The 13,801-nt window shown below is 37.6% G+C and overlaps 1 non-coding gene across 1 annotated transcript; it reads right to left on the reverse strand.

Moving 5' to 3' along the window:
- Nucleotides 1-10,123: 10,123 nt before the first annotated feature.
- On the reverse strand, nt 10,124-10,231 carry LOC148565442 (small nucleolar RNA R71). The gene has a single exon (XR_015884368.1). It is a non-coding gene; the product is annotated as a small nucleolar RNA R71 (small nucleolar RNA).
- Nucleotides 10,232-13,801: the final 3,570 nt, after the last annotated feature.

Here is a 13,801-nt window from a genome sequence, read left to right on the forward strand (position 1 = left end):
AAACTGGCACCAGAATCGGAGTTAAACGCCCAAATTGGCACCCAAGCTGGCGTTTAACTCCAGGAACAGTCTATGCACGTGTAAAGCTCAATGCTCAGCCCAAGCACACACCAAATGGGCCCCGGAAGTGGATTTCTGCACTATCTGCACTTAGTTACTCATTTTCTTTAAACCTAAGTTACTAGTTTAGTATAAAAACTACTTTTAGAGATTTATTTTACATCTTTGGTTAATCTTTTGATCACTTTGATCTTTTGGAACCATTGTTCACGTTTTGAGAGGCTGGCCATTCGGCCATGCCTAGACTATTTTCACTTATGTATTTTCTAAGGTGGAGTTTCTACACCCCATAGATTAAGGCGTGGTGCTCTGCTGTTCTTCATGAATTAATGCAAGTACTATTGTTTTTCTTTCAATTCACGCCTACTTCTTCTCCAAGATATACTCTCGTACTTAATTCAGTTAAGTCAGAATGAAGGGGTGACCCGTGACAATCACCCAATCTTCGTTACTCGCTTAGCCAAGATCCGCGTGCCTGACAACCACAAAGCGGTCTACATGATGTTCAACGTAGTCATTGGATGACAGCTGGAGTATATTCTCTTGGATATCTAATACACGGACCGAGTCCATGAGGTTAGTATCTTCGTGGTATAGGCTAGAATCATTGGCAACATTCTTGGGATCCGGAAAGTATAAACCTTGTCTGTGGTATTCCGAGTAGGATCCGGGAAGGGATGACTGTGACGAGCTTCAAACCTACGAATGTTGGGCGCAGTGACAGTGTACAAAAGGATCAATGGATTCTATTCCGACGCTAGCGGGAACCGTGATGCCAGGGCATCATGGCCTGTTTTTCTATGCTTTTTCAGTAGATTTTAATTCAGTTTTCAAACAATTTCTGCTGATAAAGGAGCAAAAGCATGAAAAATCTCTGCATGAAACAAAATCTCAAGCATAGGTGAATTTTAGTTAATATACATGGTAAATATGATGAAATAGATCACACTAAGTGAAAGTATGATTTTGAGCATTATTAGCACACTTAGTATAGTAAAGTTTATCTTGTATGTTACTTTGATACACTTTGTTTGCTTAATTTCAGACCAAAAGAAGCAGAAAAGAGCCACGTTAGTAGCTACATTAGTGCCACTAACGTGGCCATTAAAGTGGAAGGAAGGAAAGCTTGGAAAGCTAGTGAGAACGTTAACACCACTAACGTTAGCAAAAGGCAAGAAGACCCACGTTAGCGACCCCGTTAGCTTCACTAACGTGGGCACTAATGTGGAAGAAAAGAGAAGCCCCAACGTTAGTGAGAAAGTTAATGGCATTAACTTTGAAGAAGGAAAGGGAAACGCCAACGTTAGTGGAAAAGGTGAGTGCCACTAACGTTTGCGAAGGCTAGAAGACCCACGTTAGCTTCCACCTTAGTTACATTAACATGGGAACTAACGTGGAAGGAAAGGGAGAGGCCAAAGTTAGTGGAAAAGGTGATCTCCACTAACGTTGGCGAAGCAAAGAAAGACCCACGTTAGCTTCCACGTTAACTACATTAACGTGGTAGTTAACGTGGGCAAAAGTCTCACCTGGTAGCCTGACCATGCCTTCTTCAAACAAGAATAACTTGAGCCACAAAGCTCCAAATGAGGTGATTCCAGTGGCATTAGAAAGTAGGATTCCAGAGCTTTCCAAGAATATATGGCATTACATGGTGAAAACTAAATTTGTGGGAGAAAGCCTGCCCCGAAAGTGCAAAGATGAACATGGTATCAACCTGTAGTAAGGCCAGCTGACCTCTTCACCTTCCAAGAAGTATAACTCGAGTTGTAGAGCTCCAAATGATGCGCTTCCAAATGCGTTGGAAAGTAGACATCCAGGGCTTTCCAACAATATATAATAGTATGGGGTGGACATTAACTTGAGCTTCAGAAACTAGCAATTTTCATCCCTTGATCGCGGACGTTATTGGCACTCACGTTTGCCAATAACGCCAGCCACTATGCCAGCAACCCTGTCCCCTTCAAAGGAGCATAACTTGAGTTACAGAGGTCCAATTGAGGTGATTCTAGTTGCGTTAGAAAGCTTACATTCAGAGCTTTCCAACGATATATAATACTTTATAGTGGAAATGAAATTGGAGCACAAACCAGAGGCATCTTTTAAGCCCTAAAACACCAACTGGGTGGCAAGTGTGACGTTAGCCACATTAACTTTAGCACTAACGCCACACTTGTAGCGTTAGTATGGCTAACGGCAGCAACAACACCAAGTCATCTTGGACCTCAATTTGATTCACTTCTATTTCAAGTCCACTTCAAAGCTCAAGCAAGTAAGCCCACAAGTGTCAACCAATCAAGGCCACAAGAAGCATCTAGAATAGGAATTTTCATTTAATTGTAATTTGCTTTTAATTTTATTTTGTAATTTAGGAGAGCCTATATAGCGGCCTTAGTTTTTACATTCAAGGGAGAGATTGAAACGGAGAATTGAAGGAAGGGGGAGAGAGTGAAGACCAATTCGAACTTCTGTGAATTGGCACACTCCAAGGGGAGTGGGTCTTCGGACCCCTCCCCTCCCACACTCTTCTTCCTTTTCTCTTCTTTTCTTCCTTAGGAGTAGTTTCATTTTCTTTGTAAATTTCATTTATGAATTTTGAAGTTTCAATTCCAATTTTAATCTTCCTCTTTACTTTTCTGCACTTTCTTTCTTTTCTATTTTTGTAGAGCAATGATCAACTAACTCTTTTAATTGGGTTAGAGAGCTCTATTGTGATTCAATGGATCAATTGTAGTTCTTATTCTTCTTCTTCTTTCTTTTCTCTTGATTTTACTAGAGAGTTTTTGATCTTCATCCAATTGGATAGTTGTCTTGGAAAAGAAGCTATTCATACTTGGATCTCTTCTGAACCTTGGAAGAGGAATGAAGAGATCATGCTAGAAATGCTTTCTCATGTTAGACCAAATTGGGGTTGGAAGGATATGGTGACTATAATTCTACCAACACTTGATTTGGGAATGCATGTGGTATAATCAGTGACCATACTTCATCTCTTCTCATGAGCAATTGACCAAAGAATTGGCTATTGATCAAGATTTGAGAGATTGAATTACAAGGAATTGTAATTTGATCACTTAAGATTGCCAAGGAGATCAATGAATACATTGATTGAGGAAGAGATGAGAATGAACTTGATCCGAAGGATTGCAATATCTCTTGATCCCAATGTTCATTTTATTTTTAGTTCTTACATTTACTCTTCTTGCCATTATACTTTTCTGCACTTTATTGCTTTCTTTACTTTTATGCCATTTACATTTCCTTGTTACTTATCACCCTAATATGATTCGTCTAACTAGAATAATCAATTAACTATTGATTGCTTAATCCGTTAATCTCTGTGGGATTCGACCTCACTCTTTTGTGAGTTATTACTTGACGACAATTCGGTATACTTGCCGAAGGAAAATTGTTGAGAGACAAGTTTTCCGTGTGCATCAAGTTTATGGCGCCATTGCCGGGGATTAATTGTGATTAACAAACTACCAGTTGGTTGATTACCTAGATTAGACATTTTCTTTTTGTTTTGCTTTATTCATGTAATTGCTTTAGTTCTTTAATTTCTATGCCCTCTAACTGTTTGTGTTAATACCTCACCAAGAAGCCCCTGTTCGTGACAGCTCTGGCTCTTGGTGATTTTGTTATTAATACAACAATTCTTTTACTCAGCTTCTTTCCAAATAAAATTCGCATATGATCACATTCTAAGTTTGGTGTTGCCCTGCAACAATCTGTTTTCAATCTTTCTGGATACTTGCATCAATTCCAAGAGAAAGTGTCACACTAAGTTTGGTGTGCCACTTATTTTTCTATGCAATGTATCCAGCAACACCACTTGTTTATACAATCATAATGTCTGTGCTTCTTTGGCTTGCAGTGTTATCCTTAATTTTTGCTTGCTTAACCACATACATCACTTACATTTCAGTATGTAAGACGTTCATGACCCATCATAGACCCCACCACCACTGTTTTATTTACTGCTTGATGACAAGCAATTAGTCTAAATTGGTGTGGGAAGGGAGAAAAGTAGGAGAAAAAGGGCAACAACAATGAAGATGAACTACAAGGTGGTAAAGTTCCTTTTTCCTCTTACTTATTTCCAGTACATTCAATTGCATGATTGTCTTCTAATTTCTTTGTATGTATGTGTGCTTGCTCCTCATGAATAAGCATAGTTTGATTTTTGAATTACAATATGTTGCTGTGACATTATGATTGCCATCTTGAATTTTTGTGAGTCCAAAGCAATGTAGTCTCATGATCATAAACAAACAAGGTCATTTAAGAAGAAGTTAGCATAAGCATATAAGTATTGGGAAGCTAGCATGACTATTGTTGCTCAATTGCATTTGAATTTATTTAATTGAAGTTTTCATCTAGGACATTTTATGAAATCTTTGAAATCATGAAAACCTTGAAAAAGCAATTACAAATAAGGCAAGAAAAGAAAAGGGAGAGAATGAGAAAGCTGAAGGCTCTGAGTACCAATGACAATTTAATTGTTAAGTGCTTGTGGTGTTTATGTATCAAGCAAAAAGCTTGAAAACAAAACATTTAGAGTCAAGGCTAGGCTCAAGTGCAAAAGCACTCCCTCAAAGCTCAAGGCTCTGAGCATCAACGATTTGAGAGTCAAGAAGACAAGAAAACAAAATGAGCTAAAACAGTCCTCTGATTAAATGCTTGTGGTGCTTATGTATTAAGTGGTAATACTTGAAAATAAAGCATTTAGAGTCGTAGCTTTTAAATCATGGTGCAAAGCACCTAAGAAGATAAGATAAAAAGAGAATGACAAGCTTGTTCAAGGAAGAAACATACAGAAAAGATTTCATAAAATGAGCTAGATAGAGGCATCAATCATCTGAATTTCTTTTGTGATTGTTGCATGCATAGAAAGCTAGCTAACCATGAACATTACACTGCTACTCTTCTTACCTTGGATGTCAAACCTTATTGCATGATTCTCTTCTTGCTTGGGGACAAGCAAGATTTAAGTTTGGTGTTGTGATGCTAGGGCATCATGGCTTGTTTTTCTATGCTTTTTCAGTAGATTTTAATTCAGTTTTCATACAATTTCTGCTAATAAAGGAGCAAAAGCATGAAAAATCTCTGCATGAAACAAAATCTCAAGCATAGGTAAATTTTAGTTAATATACATGGTAAATATGATGAAATAGATCACACTAAGTGAAAGTATGATTTTGAGCATTATTAGCATACTTAGTATAGTAAAGTTTATCTTGTATGTTACTTTGATACACTTTGTTTGCTTGATTTCAGACCAAAAGAAGCAGAGAAGATCCACGTTAGTAGCTACGTTAGCGCCACTAACGTGGCCATTAAAGTGGAAGGAAGGAAAGCTTGGAAAGCTAGTGAGAACGTTAACGCCACTAACGTTAGCAAAAGGCAAGAAGACCCACGTTAGCGACCCCATTAGCTTCACTAACGTGGGCACTAACGTGGAAGAAAAGAGAAGCCCCAACGTTAGTGAGAAAGTTAATGGAATTAACTTTAAAGAAGGAAAGGGAAACGCCAACGTTAGTGGAAAAGGTGAGTGCCACTAACGTTTGCGAAGGCTAGAAGACCCACGTTAGCTTCTACGTTAGTTACATTAACGTGGGAACTAACGTGGAAGGAAAGGGAGAGGCCAAAGTTAGTGGAAAAGGTGATCTCCACTAACGTTGGTGAAGCAAAGAAAGACCCACGTTAGCTTCCACGTTAACTACATTAATGTGGTAGTTAACGTGGGCAAAAGTCTCACCTGGCAGCCTGACCATGCCTTCTTCAAACAAGAATAACTTGAGCCACAAAGCTCCAAATGAGGTGATTCCAGTGGCATTGGAAAGTAGGATTCCAGAGCTTTCCAAGCATATATGGCACTACATGGTGGAAACTAAATTTAAGGGAGAAAACCTGCCCCGAAAGTGTAAAGATGAACATGGTATCAACCTGTAGTAAGGCCAGCTGACCTCTTCACCTTCCAAGAAGTATAACTCGAGTTGTAGAGCTCCAAATGATGCACTTCCAAATGCGTTGGAAAGTAGACATCCAGGGCTTTCCAACAATATATAATAGTATGGGGTGGATATTAACTTGAGCATCAGAAACTGGCAATTTTCAGCCCCTGATCGCGGACGTTATTGGCATTCACGTTTGCCAATAACGCCAGCCACTATGCCAGCAACCCTGTCTCCTTCAAAGGAGCATAACTTGAGTTACAGAGGTCCAATTGAGGTGATTTCAGTTGCGTTAGAAAGCTCACATTCAGAGCTTTCTAACGATATATAATACTTTATAGTGGGCATGAAATTGTAGCACAAACCAGCGGTATCTTTTAAGCCCCAAAACACCAACTGGGTGGCAAGTGTGACGTTAGCCACATTAACTTTAGCACTAACACCACACTTATAGCGTTAGTATGGCTAACGGCAGCAACAACACCAAGTCATCTTGGAACTCAATTTGATTCACTTCTCTTTCAAGTCCACTTCAAAGCTCAAGCAAGCAAGCCCACAAGTGTCAACCAATCAAGGCCACAAGAAGCATCTAGAATAGGAATTTTCATTTAATTGTAATTTGCTTTTAATTTCATTTTGTAATTTAGGAGATCCTATATAAAGACCTTAGTTTTTACATTCAAGGGAGAGATTGAAACGGAGAATTGAAGGAACGGGGAGAGAGTGAAGACCAATTCGAACTTCTGTGAATTGGCACACTCCAAGGGGAGTGGGTCTTCGGACCCCTCCCCTCCCACACTCTTCTTCCTTTTCTCTTCTTTTCTTCCTTAGGAGTAGTTTTGTTTTCTTTGTACTTTTCATTTATAAATTTTGAAGTTTCAATTCCAATTTTAATCTTCCTCTTTATTTTTTTGCACTTTCTTTCTTTTCTATTTTTGTAGAGCAATGATCAACTAACTCTTTTAATTGGGTTAGAGAGCTCTATTGTGATTCAATGGATCAATTGTAGTTCTTATTCTTCTTCTTCTTTCTTTTCTCTTGATTTTACTAGAGAGCTTTCAATCTTCATCCAATTGGATAGTTATCTTGGAAAAGAAGCTATTCATACTTGGATCTCTTCTGAACCTTGGAAGAGGAATGAAGAGATCATGCTAGAAATACTTTCTCATGTTGGACCAAATTGGGGTTGGAAGGATATGGTGACTATAATTCTACCAACACTTGATTTGGGAATGCATGTGGTATAATCAGTGACCATACTTCATCTCTTCTCATGAGCAATTGACCAAGGAATTGGCTATTGATCAAGATTTGAGAGATTGAATTACAAGGAATTGTAATTTGATCACTTAAGATTGCCAAGGAGATCAATGAATACATTGATTGAGGAAGAGATGAGAATGAACTTGATCCGAAGGATTGCAATATCTCTTGATCCCAATGTTCATTTTATTTTTAGTTCTTACATTTACTCTTCTTGCCATTATACTTTTCTGCACTTTATTGCTTTCTTTACTTTTATGCCATTTACATTTCCTTGTTACTTATCACCCCAATATGATTCGTCTAACTAGAATAATCAATTAACCATTGATTGCTTAATCCATTAATCTCTATGGGATTTGACCTCACTCTTTTGTGAGTTATTACTTGACGACAATTCGGTATACTTGCCGAAGGAAAATTGTTTAGAGACAAGTTTTCCGTGTGCATCAAACCGACAGATGATGGCCATGCGGTAGCTGTACCTGGTATTTTTTATCCGAGACAAGAAATTCGATAGTTGATTAGCCATGCAGAAACCGTAGAGGACCATTTTCACTGAGAGGATCTTACAGCTTGCCATGGAAGGGAGCACGCATGATTGGAAGAAGGCAGTAGGAAAGCAGAGGTTCAGAAGCAACAAAGCATCTCCAGACGCTTATCTGAAATTCCCACTAATGAATTACATAAGTAACTTTATTTTATTTTATGTTTTATTTATCTTTTAATTATCAAAATTCATAACCATTTGAATCCGCCTGACTGAGATTTACAAGGAAGACCATAGCTTGCTTCAAGCCGACAATCTTCGTGGGATCGACCCTTACTCACGTAAGGTTTATTACTTGGACGACCCAGTGCACTTGCTGGTTAGTTGTGCGGAGATGTGAAAAGTGTGAATCACGATTTCCCCACACCAAGTTTTTGGCGCCGTTGCCGGGGATTGTTCGAGTTTGGACAACTGACGGTTCATCTTGTTGCTTAGATTAGGTAATTTTATTTTATGTTTAAGCTTTTAATTTAATTTTCGATAAATTTCAAAAAAATTCAAAAAAAATGTGTTCTTCAGAATTTTTAAGAATGAATTCTAGAGTTTCATAAGATATGTTGAAGCCTGGCTGGCTGTTAAGCCATGTCTAATTTTTTGGACCGAGGTTTTTACTTATCTTTGCAAGAGCCTTTGGATTTCTATCAATTTGGCTGTTGTATGTAATGACCTGCTAAAGCTTGGCTGGCCATCTGGCCATGTCTAATTCTTTTGGACCGAAGCTTTAGACTAACATTGCATGATTCCTAGAATTCCTATTAAAAATTTTGTATCTCTTTATTTTCTTTTTCCAAAATAATTTTCGAAAAATACAAAAAAATTAAGAAAATCATAAAAACCAAAAATTTTGTGTTTCTTGTTTAAGTCTAGTGTCAAATTTTAAGTTTGGTGTCAATTTCATGTTTAAATCTTTCTTAAATTTTTGAAAATTCATGCATTGTGTTCTTCTTTGATCTTCAAGTTGTTCTTGAAGATTTTCCTTGTTTGATCTTTAATTTTTCTTGTTTTGTGTCTTTTCTTGTTTTTCTTGTGCATTTTCGAATTCATAGTGTCTAAACATTAAAAATTTTTAAGTTTATTGTCTTGCATGTGTTTCTTTTCTTAAAAATTTTCAAAAATATGTTCTTGATGTTCATCATCATCTTCAAAGTGTTCTTGGTGTTCATCTTGACATTCAAAGTGTTCTTGCATGCATTATTTGTTTTGATCTTAATTTCTTATGTCTTGTTTCATTTGTTTGTTTTTCTCTCTCTCCATTAATTCAAAATGATTTTCAATCATATCTTTTCAAAATTGATTTTCAAATCTTTTTCAATTAACCACTTAACTCTTTTGTTTGTTTTACTATTTCTTATCTTTTTCAAAACCACCTAACTACTTTTCTGTCTCTCTAATTTTCGAAAATCACTAACCACTTTTTCAAAATTCTTTTTAATTAACTAATTATTTTAAATTCTAATTTTATTTTATTTTCCTTCTTAAATTCGAATTCTAACCAATAATTAAAATAAAAATAAAAATATTTTTCTTCTCTTTTGAATTAATTTTCGAATACTCTCTCTCTCATCTCTTTCTATTTATTTATTTATTTACTAACACTTCTCTTCTTCTTATAATTCAAACCCTTTCCCTCTCTCTGTGTTCGAATTCTTCTTCCCCCTTCTTCATTCTATTTCTTCTATTCTTCTTCTCACATAAAGGAATCTCTATACTGTGACATAGAGGATTTCTATTCTTTTCTATTCTCTTTTTTTTCATGAGCAGGAACAAGGATAAGAACATTCTTGTTGAAGCTGATCTTGAACCTGAAAGGACTCTGAAGAGGAAGCTAAGAGAAGCTAAAACACAACACTCTGGAGAGGACCTAACAAAAATTTTTGAAAAAGAAGTAGTTATGGCAGCCGAAAATAACAACAATGGTGGAGATGCAAGGAAGATGCTTGGTGACTTTACTGCACCCACTTCTGACTTCTATGAAAGAAGCATCTCAATTCCTGAAATTGGAGCAAACAACTTTGAGCTTAAGCCTCAATTAGTTTCTCTAATGCAGCAGAATTGTAAATTTCATGGACTTCCATTGGAAGATCCTTATCAGTTTCTAGCTGAATTCTTGCAAATCAGTGACACTGTTAAGACCAATGGGGTTAATCCTGAGGTCTACAGACTTATGCTTTTCCCCTTTGCTGTAAGAGACAGAGCTAGGACATGGTTGGACTCACAACCTAAAGAAAGCCTGAACTCTTGGGAAAAGTTAGTCAATGCTTTCTTGGCCAAATTCTTTCCACCTCAAAAGTCGAGCAAGCTTAGAGTGGAAGTCCAGACCTTCAGACAGAAGGAAGGTGAATCCTTCTATGAAGCTTGGGAAAGATACAAGCAATTGATCAGAAGGTGTCCTTCTGACATGCTTTCAGAATGGAGCATCTTATGTATATTCTATGATGGTCTGTCTGAATTGTCCAAGCTGTCATTGGATCACTCTGCTGGTGGATCTCTTCATCTAAAGAAGACGCCTGCAGAAGCCCAGGAACTCATTGAAATGGTTGCAAATAACAAGTTCATGTACACTTCTGAAAGAAATCCTGTGAATAATGGGATGACTCAGAAGAAAGGAGTTCTTGAGATTGATACTCTGAATGCAATATTGGCTCAAAATAAAATATTGACTCAGCAAGTCAATATGATTTTTCAGAGTCTGACTGGAACGCAAGCTGCATCCGTCAGTACTAAGGAAGCTTCCTCTGAAGAAGAAGCTTATGACCCTAAAAATCCTGCAATGGAAGAGGTGAATTACATGGGAGAATCCTTTGAAAACACCTATAATCCTTCATGGAGGAATCATCCTAATTTCTCATGGAAGGATCAGCAGAAGCCTAATCAAGGCTTCAATAATAATAATGGTGGGAGAAATAGGTTTGGCAATAGCAAGCCTTTTCCATCATCTTCTGAGCAACAGACAGAGAATTCTAAGCAGAGCCTCTCTGACTTAGCAACCATAATCTCTGATCTAAGTAAGACCACTCACAGTTTCATGACTGAAACAAGGTCCTCCATTAGAAATTTGGAGGCACAAGTGGGTCAGCTAAGTAAAAGAGTTACTGAAATCCCTCCTAGTACTCTCCTAACCAATACAGAAGAGAATCCAAAAAGAGAGTGCAAGACCATTAACACGTCCAACATGGCTGAACCTGTAGAGGAGGGAAAGGCAGTGATTTCCACTGAGGAAGACCTCAATGGACGTCCACTGGCCACTAAGGAGTTCCTTATTGAGGAACCAAAGAAATCTGAGGTTCATACAGAGACCATATAGATCCATTGAACTTACTGTTGCCATTCATGAGCTCTGATGAGTATTCTTCCTCTGAAGAGGATAAAGATATTATTGAAGAGCAAGTTGCTCAATATCTAGGAGCAATCATGAAACTGAATGCCAAGTTATCTAGGAGCAATCAATGAACTGAATACCTTAGTTCAACAGAAATTACCTCAGAAGAAACTGGATCTCGGAAATTTCTTAATACCTTGCATCATAGGCACCATGACCTTTAAGAAGGCTCTGTGTGACCTTTGTTCAAGTATAAACCTCATGCCACTCTCTGTAATGGAGAAACTAGGGATCTTTGAGGCACAAGCTGCAAGATCTCACTAGAGATGGCAGACAATTCAAGGAAACAGGCTTATGGACTTGTAGAGGATATCTTAGTGAAGGTTGGAGGCTTTTACATCCCTGCTGATTTTATAATCCTAGACATTGGGAAGGATGAGGATGAATCCATCATCCTTGGAAGACCCTTCCTAGCCACAGCAAGAGCTGTGATTGATGTAGACAGAGGAGAGGTAGTCCTTCAATTGAATGAGGACTACCTTGTGTTTAAGGCTCTAGGATCTTCTTCTGTAACCATGGAGAGGAAGCATGAGAGGTGATGACATGTCACCATGTCATATTTTTCTACGCTTTTTTATACAAGAAATTGATAATTAGTGTTTAAATATTGCATTCTTTTGTGCTTAAATGGTATATTTCCTTGATCTTTTGATTTGATAAATTTTGTAGGAAATAAGAAGAAAAAGAAGCAAAAGAGCACAAAATAAGCTAAAAAGAAGAAAAGAGGAATTTTGGGCACACTTTGAAGTTGAGCACGCTTTGGAGCCTTAGGCCACGCTTTTAAAAGCGTGGCCCATGACCATGAAACCATGGCATGTATTAATGCCTTATGCATGCATGGCGTTGCATGAATGAACACTAGCGTTCACCAATTGGCTAATAAGGCCGAAGAATGCATGCAAGTAATATTACATCAATCCTTTGACAAGGCATTAATGAAAGCATGCATTTAATTATTAATATGGATGCAACTAAAGCCATGCATTTCATTATTAATGCCACTAAAGCCATGCATTTAATTATTAATTAAAGCATGCATTTCAATATTAATGCCACTAAAGCCATCATGCTTTAACGTAATGCCTTTAATGAAAGAAAAGGCAGCAAGAGTTTCATGAAACGAGCGTTACAATGTGACAAGGAAAAAAGGCTTGGAGGAGCTCAACATTTGCACCAACGTTTGCCTCCAACGTGAGGTCAAACGTTGGCTTAAGAACACCCTGGAGGAGGAGCCACGTTTGTGCCAACGTTTGCCTCAAACGTGAGGTCAAACGTTGGCTGAAGATTGCCTTGGAGAAGCTTCAACGTTTGCGCTCACGTTTGACCTCAAACGTGAGGTCAAACGCCAATGACAGCAGCTGGCTGGTTCTGCATAACTTATACAAAGATGTTTGAGTCAACGTTTGACCCAAACGTTGACTCAAACGTGAAGCACCAACAATCTAATTTGCACACAAATTTCTCCTCAAGACCAAGAGTGATCAATTAGGGCCATCTTCAACCCAAATCCAAAGCAAGCAAAGCCCATTATCATCACTCAAAGGCACAAGAGATAGATAAAATAGGAATTTCATTTAATTGTAATTTGTCTTTAATTTCACTTTTATTTTCATTTTCATTTTGTAAAGCCTATATAAGGCATCATTTTCATCTCTGTTAAGGAGGCTGGCTCCACTAGGGAGAATTAGGATTAGAGAGCTCTCTCTTAATTTTCATTTTTGTTTTGAATCTTGGGTTGAGAATTGAAGAAATTATGTTTCAATCTCACCTTGAAAATTCTCTCTGTTTGCTTGTCTGCATAATTTCAGTGAATTATGATTTGAATCAAAGCTCTCTTTACTGCTTTCATCTCTATTTCTTCTTCAATCTATTTGCTGTTGGATCAAGGAAGGGATTGAGATCTAGACTTGTTTTCTAGTCTCATTGAGCTCCTGAGATCTTCAACCTCTCATTTAGATTTTGCAATTGAGCCAAGCTGCTTTCTGTTTTGATTTTTCAAGTGATTTTCCAAATCTGTTTGAATCTGCTGCATCTTTTACTTCTCTGTTGATTGCTATTTACACTTCCTTGTTTGATTTCTTGAATCCTAGCTCCCACAATCCTTTTATTCTTCCTGCAATTTAGATTTCCAGTTGCTTGAATTATTGCTTCCTTTAATTTCCAGCACCCAGCCCCCTTTACATTCACTGCAATTTATATTTCTTGTCATTTAAGATTCTGTCAATTTACATTCCTTGTTCTTTAAGTTTCAGTCACTTTACTTTCTGCACTTTAATTTTCCTCGCTATTTACTTTCTGTTGGCTACATCTCATCCAATTTCACTTCAATGTTAGCTTGACTAAACTAATCACCCACTAAAGTTGCTTGATCCCTGAATCCCTGTGGGATCAACCTCACTCTAAGTGAGTTTTACTACTTGATGCGACCCAGTACATTTGCCGGTGAGTTTTGGTGTTGGAATTTCGGTTCCAAACCCATCAAGTTTTTGGCGCCGTTGCCGGGGATTGATTTAGATCAACAATGATTAAGTGGGTGAGAAGTCTAGATCAAGCATTTTCTTTGTTTTTGTTCTTTGTTTTAAGTTTCTAGCAAGG

The sequence above is a fragment of the Arachis ipaensis genome, chromosome B5 (assembly GCF_059453495.1).
Source record: "Arachis ipaensis isolate K30076 ecotype BB chromosome B5, ASM5945349v1, whole genome shotgun sequence".
NCBI classification, from domain to species: domain Eukaryota; kingdom Viridiplantae; phylum Streptophyta; class Magnoliopsida; order Fabales; family Fabaceae; genus Arachis; species Arachis ipaensis.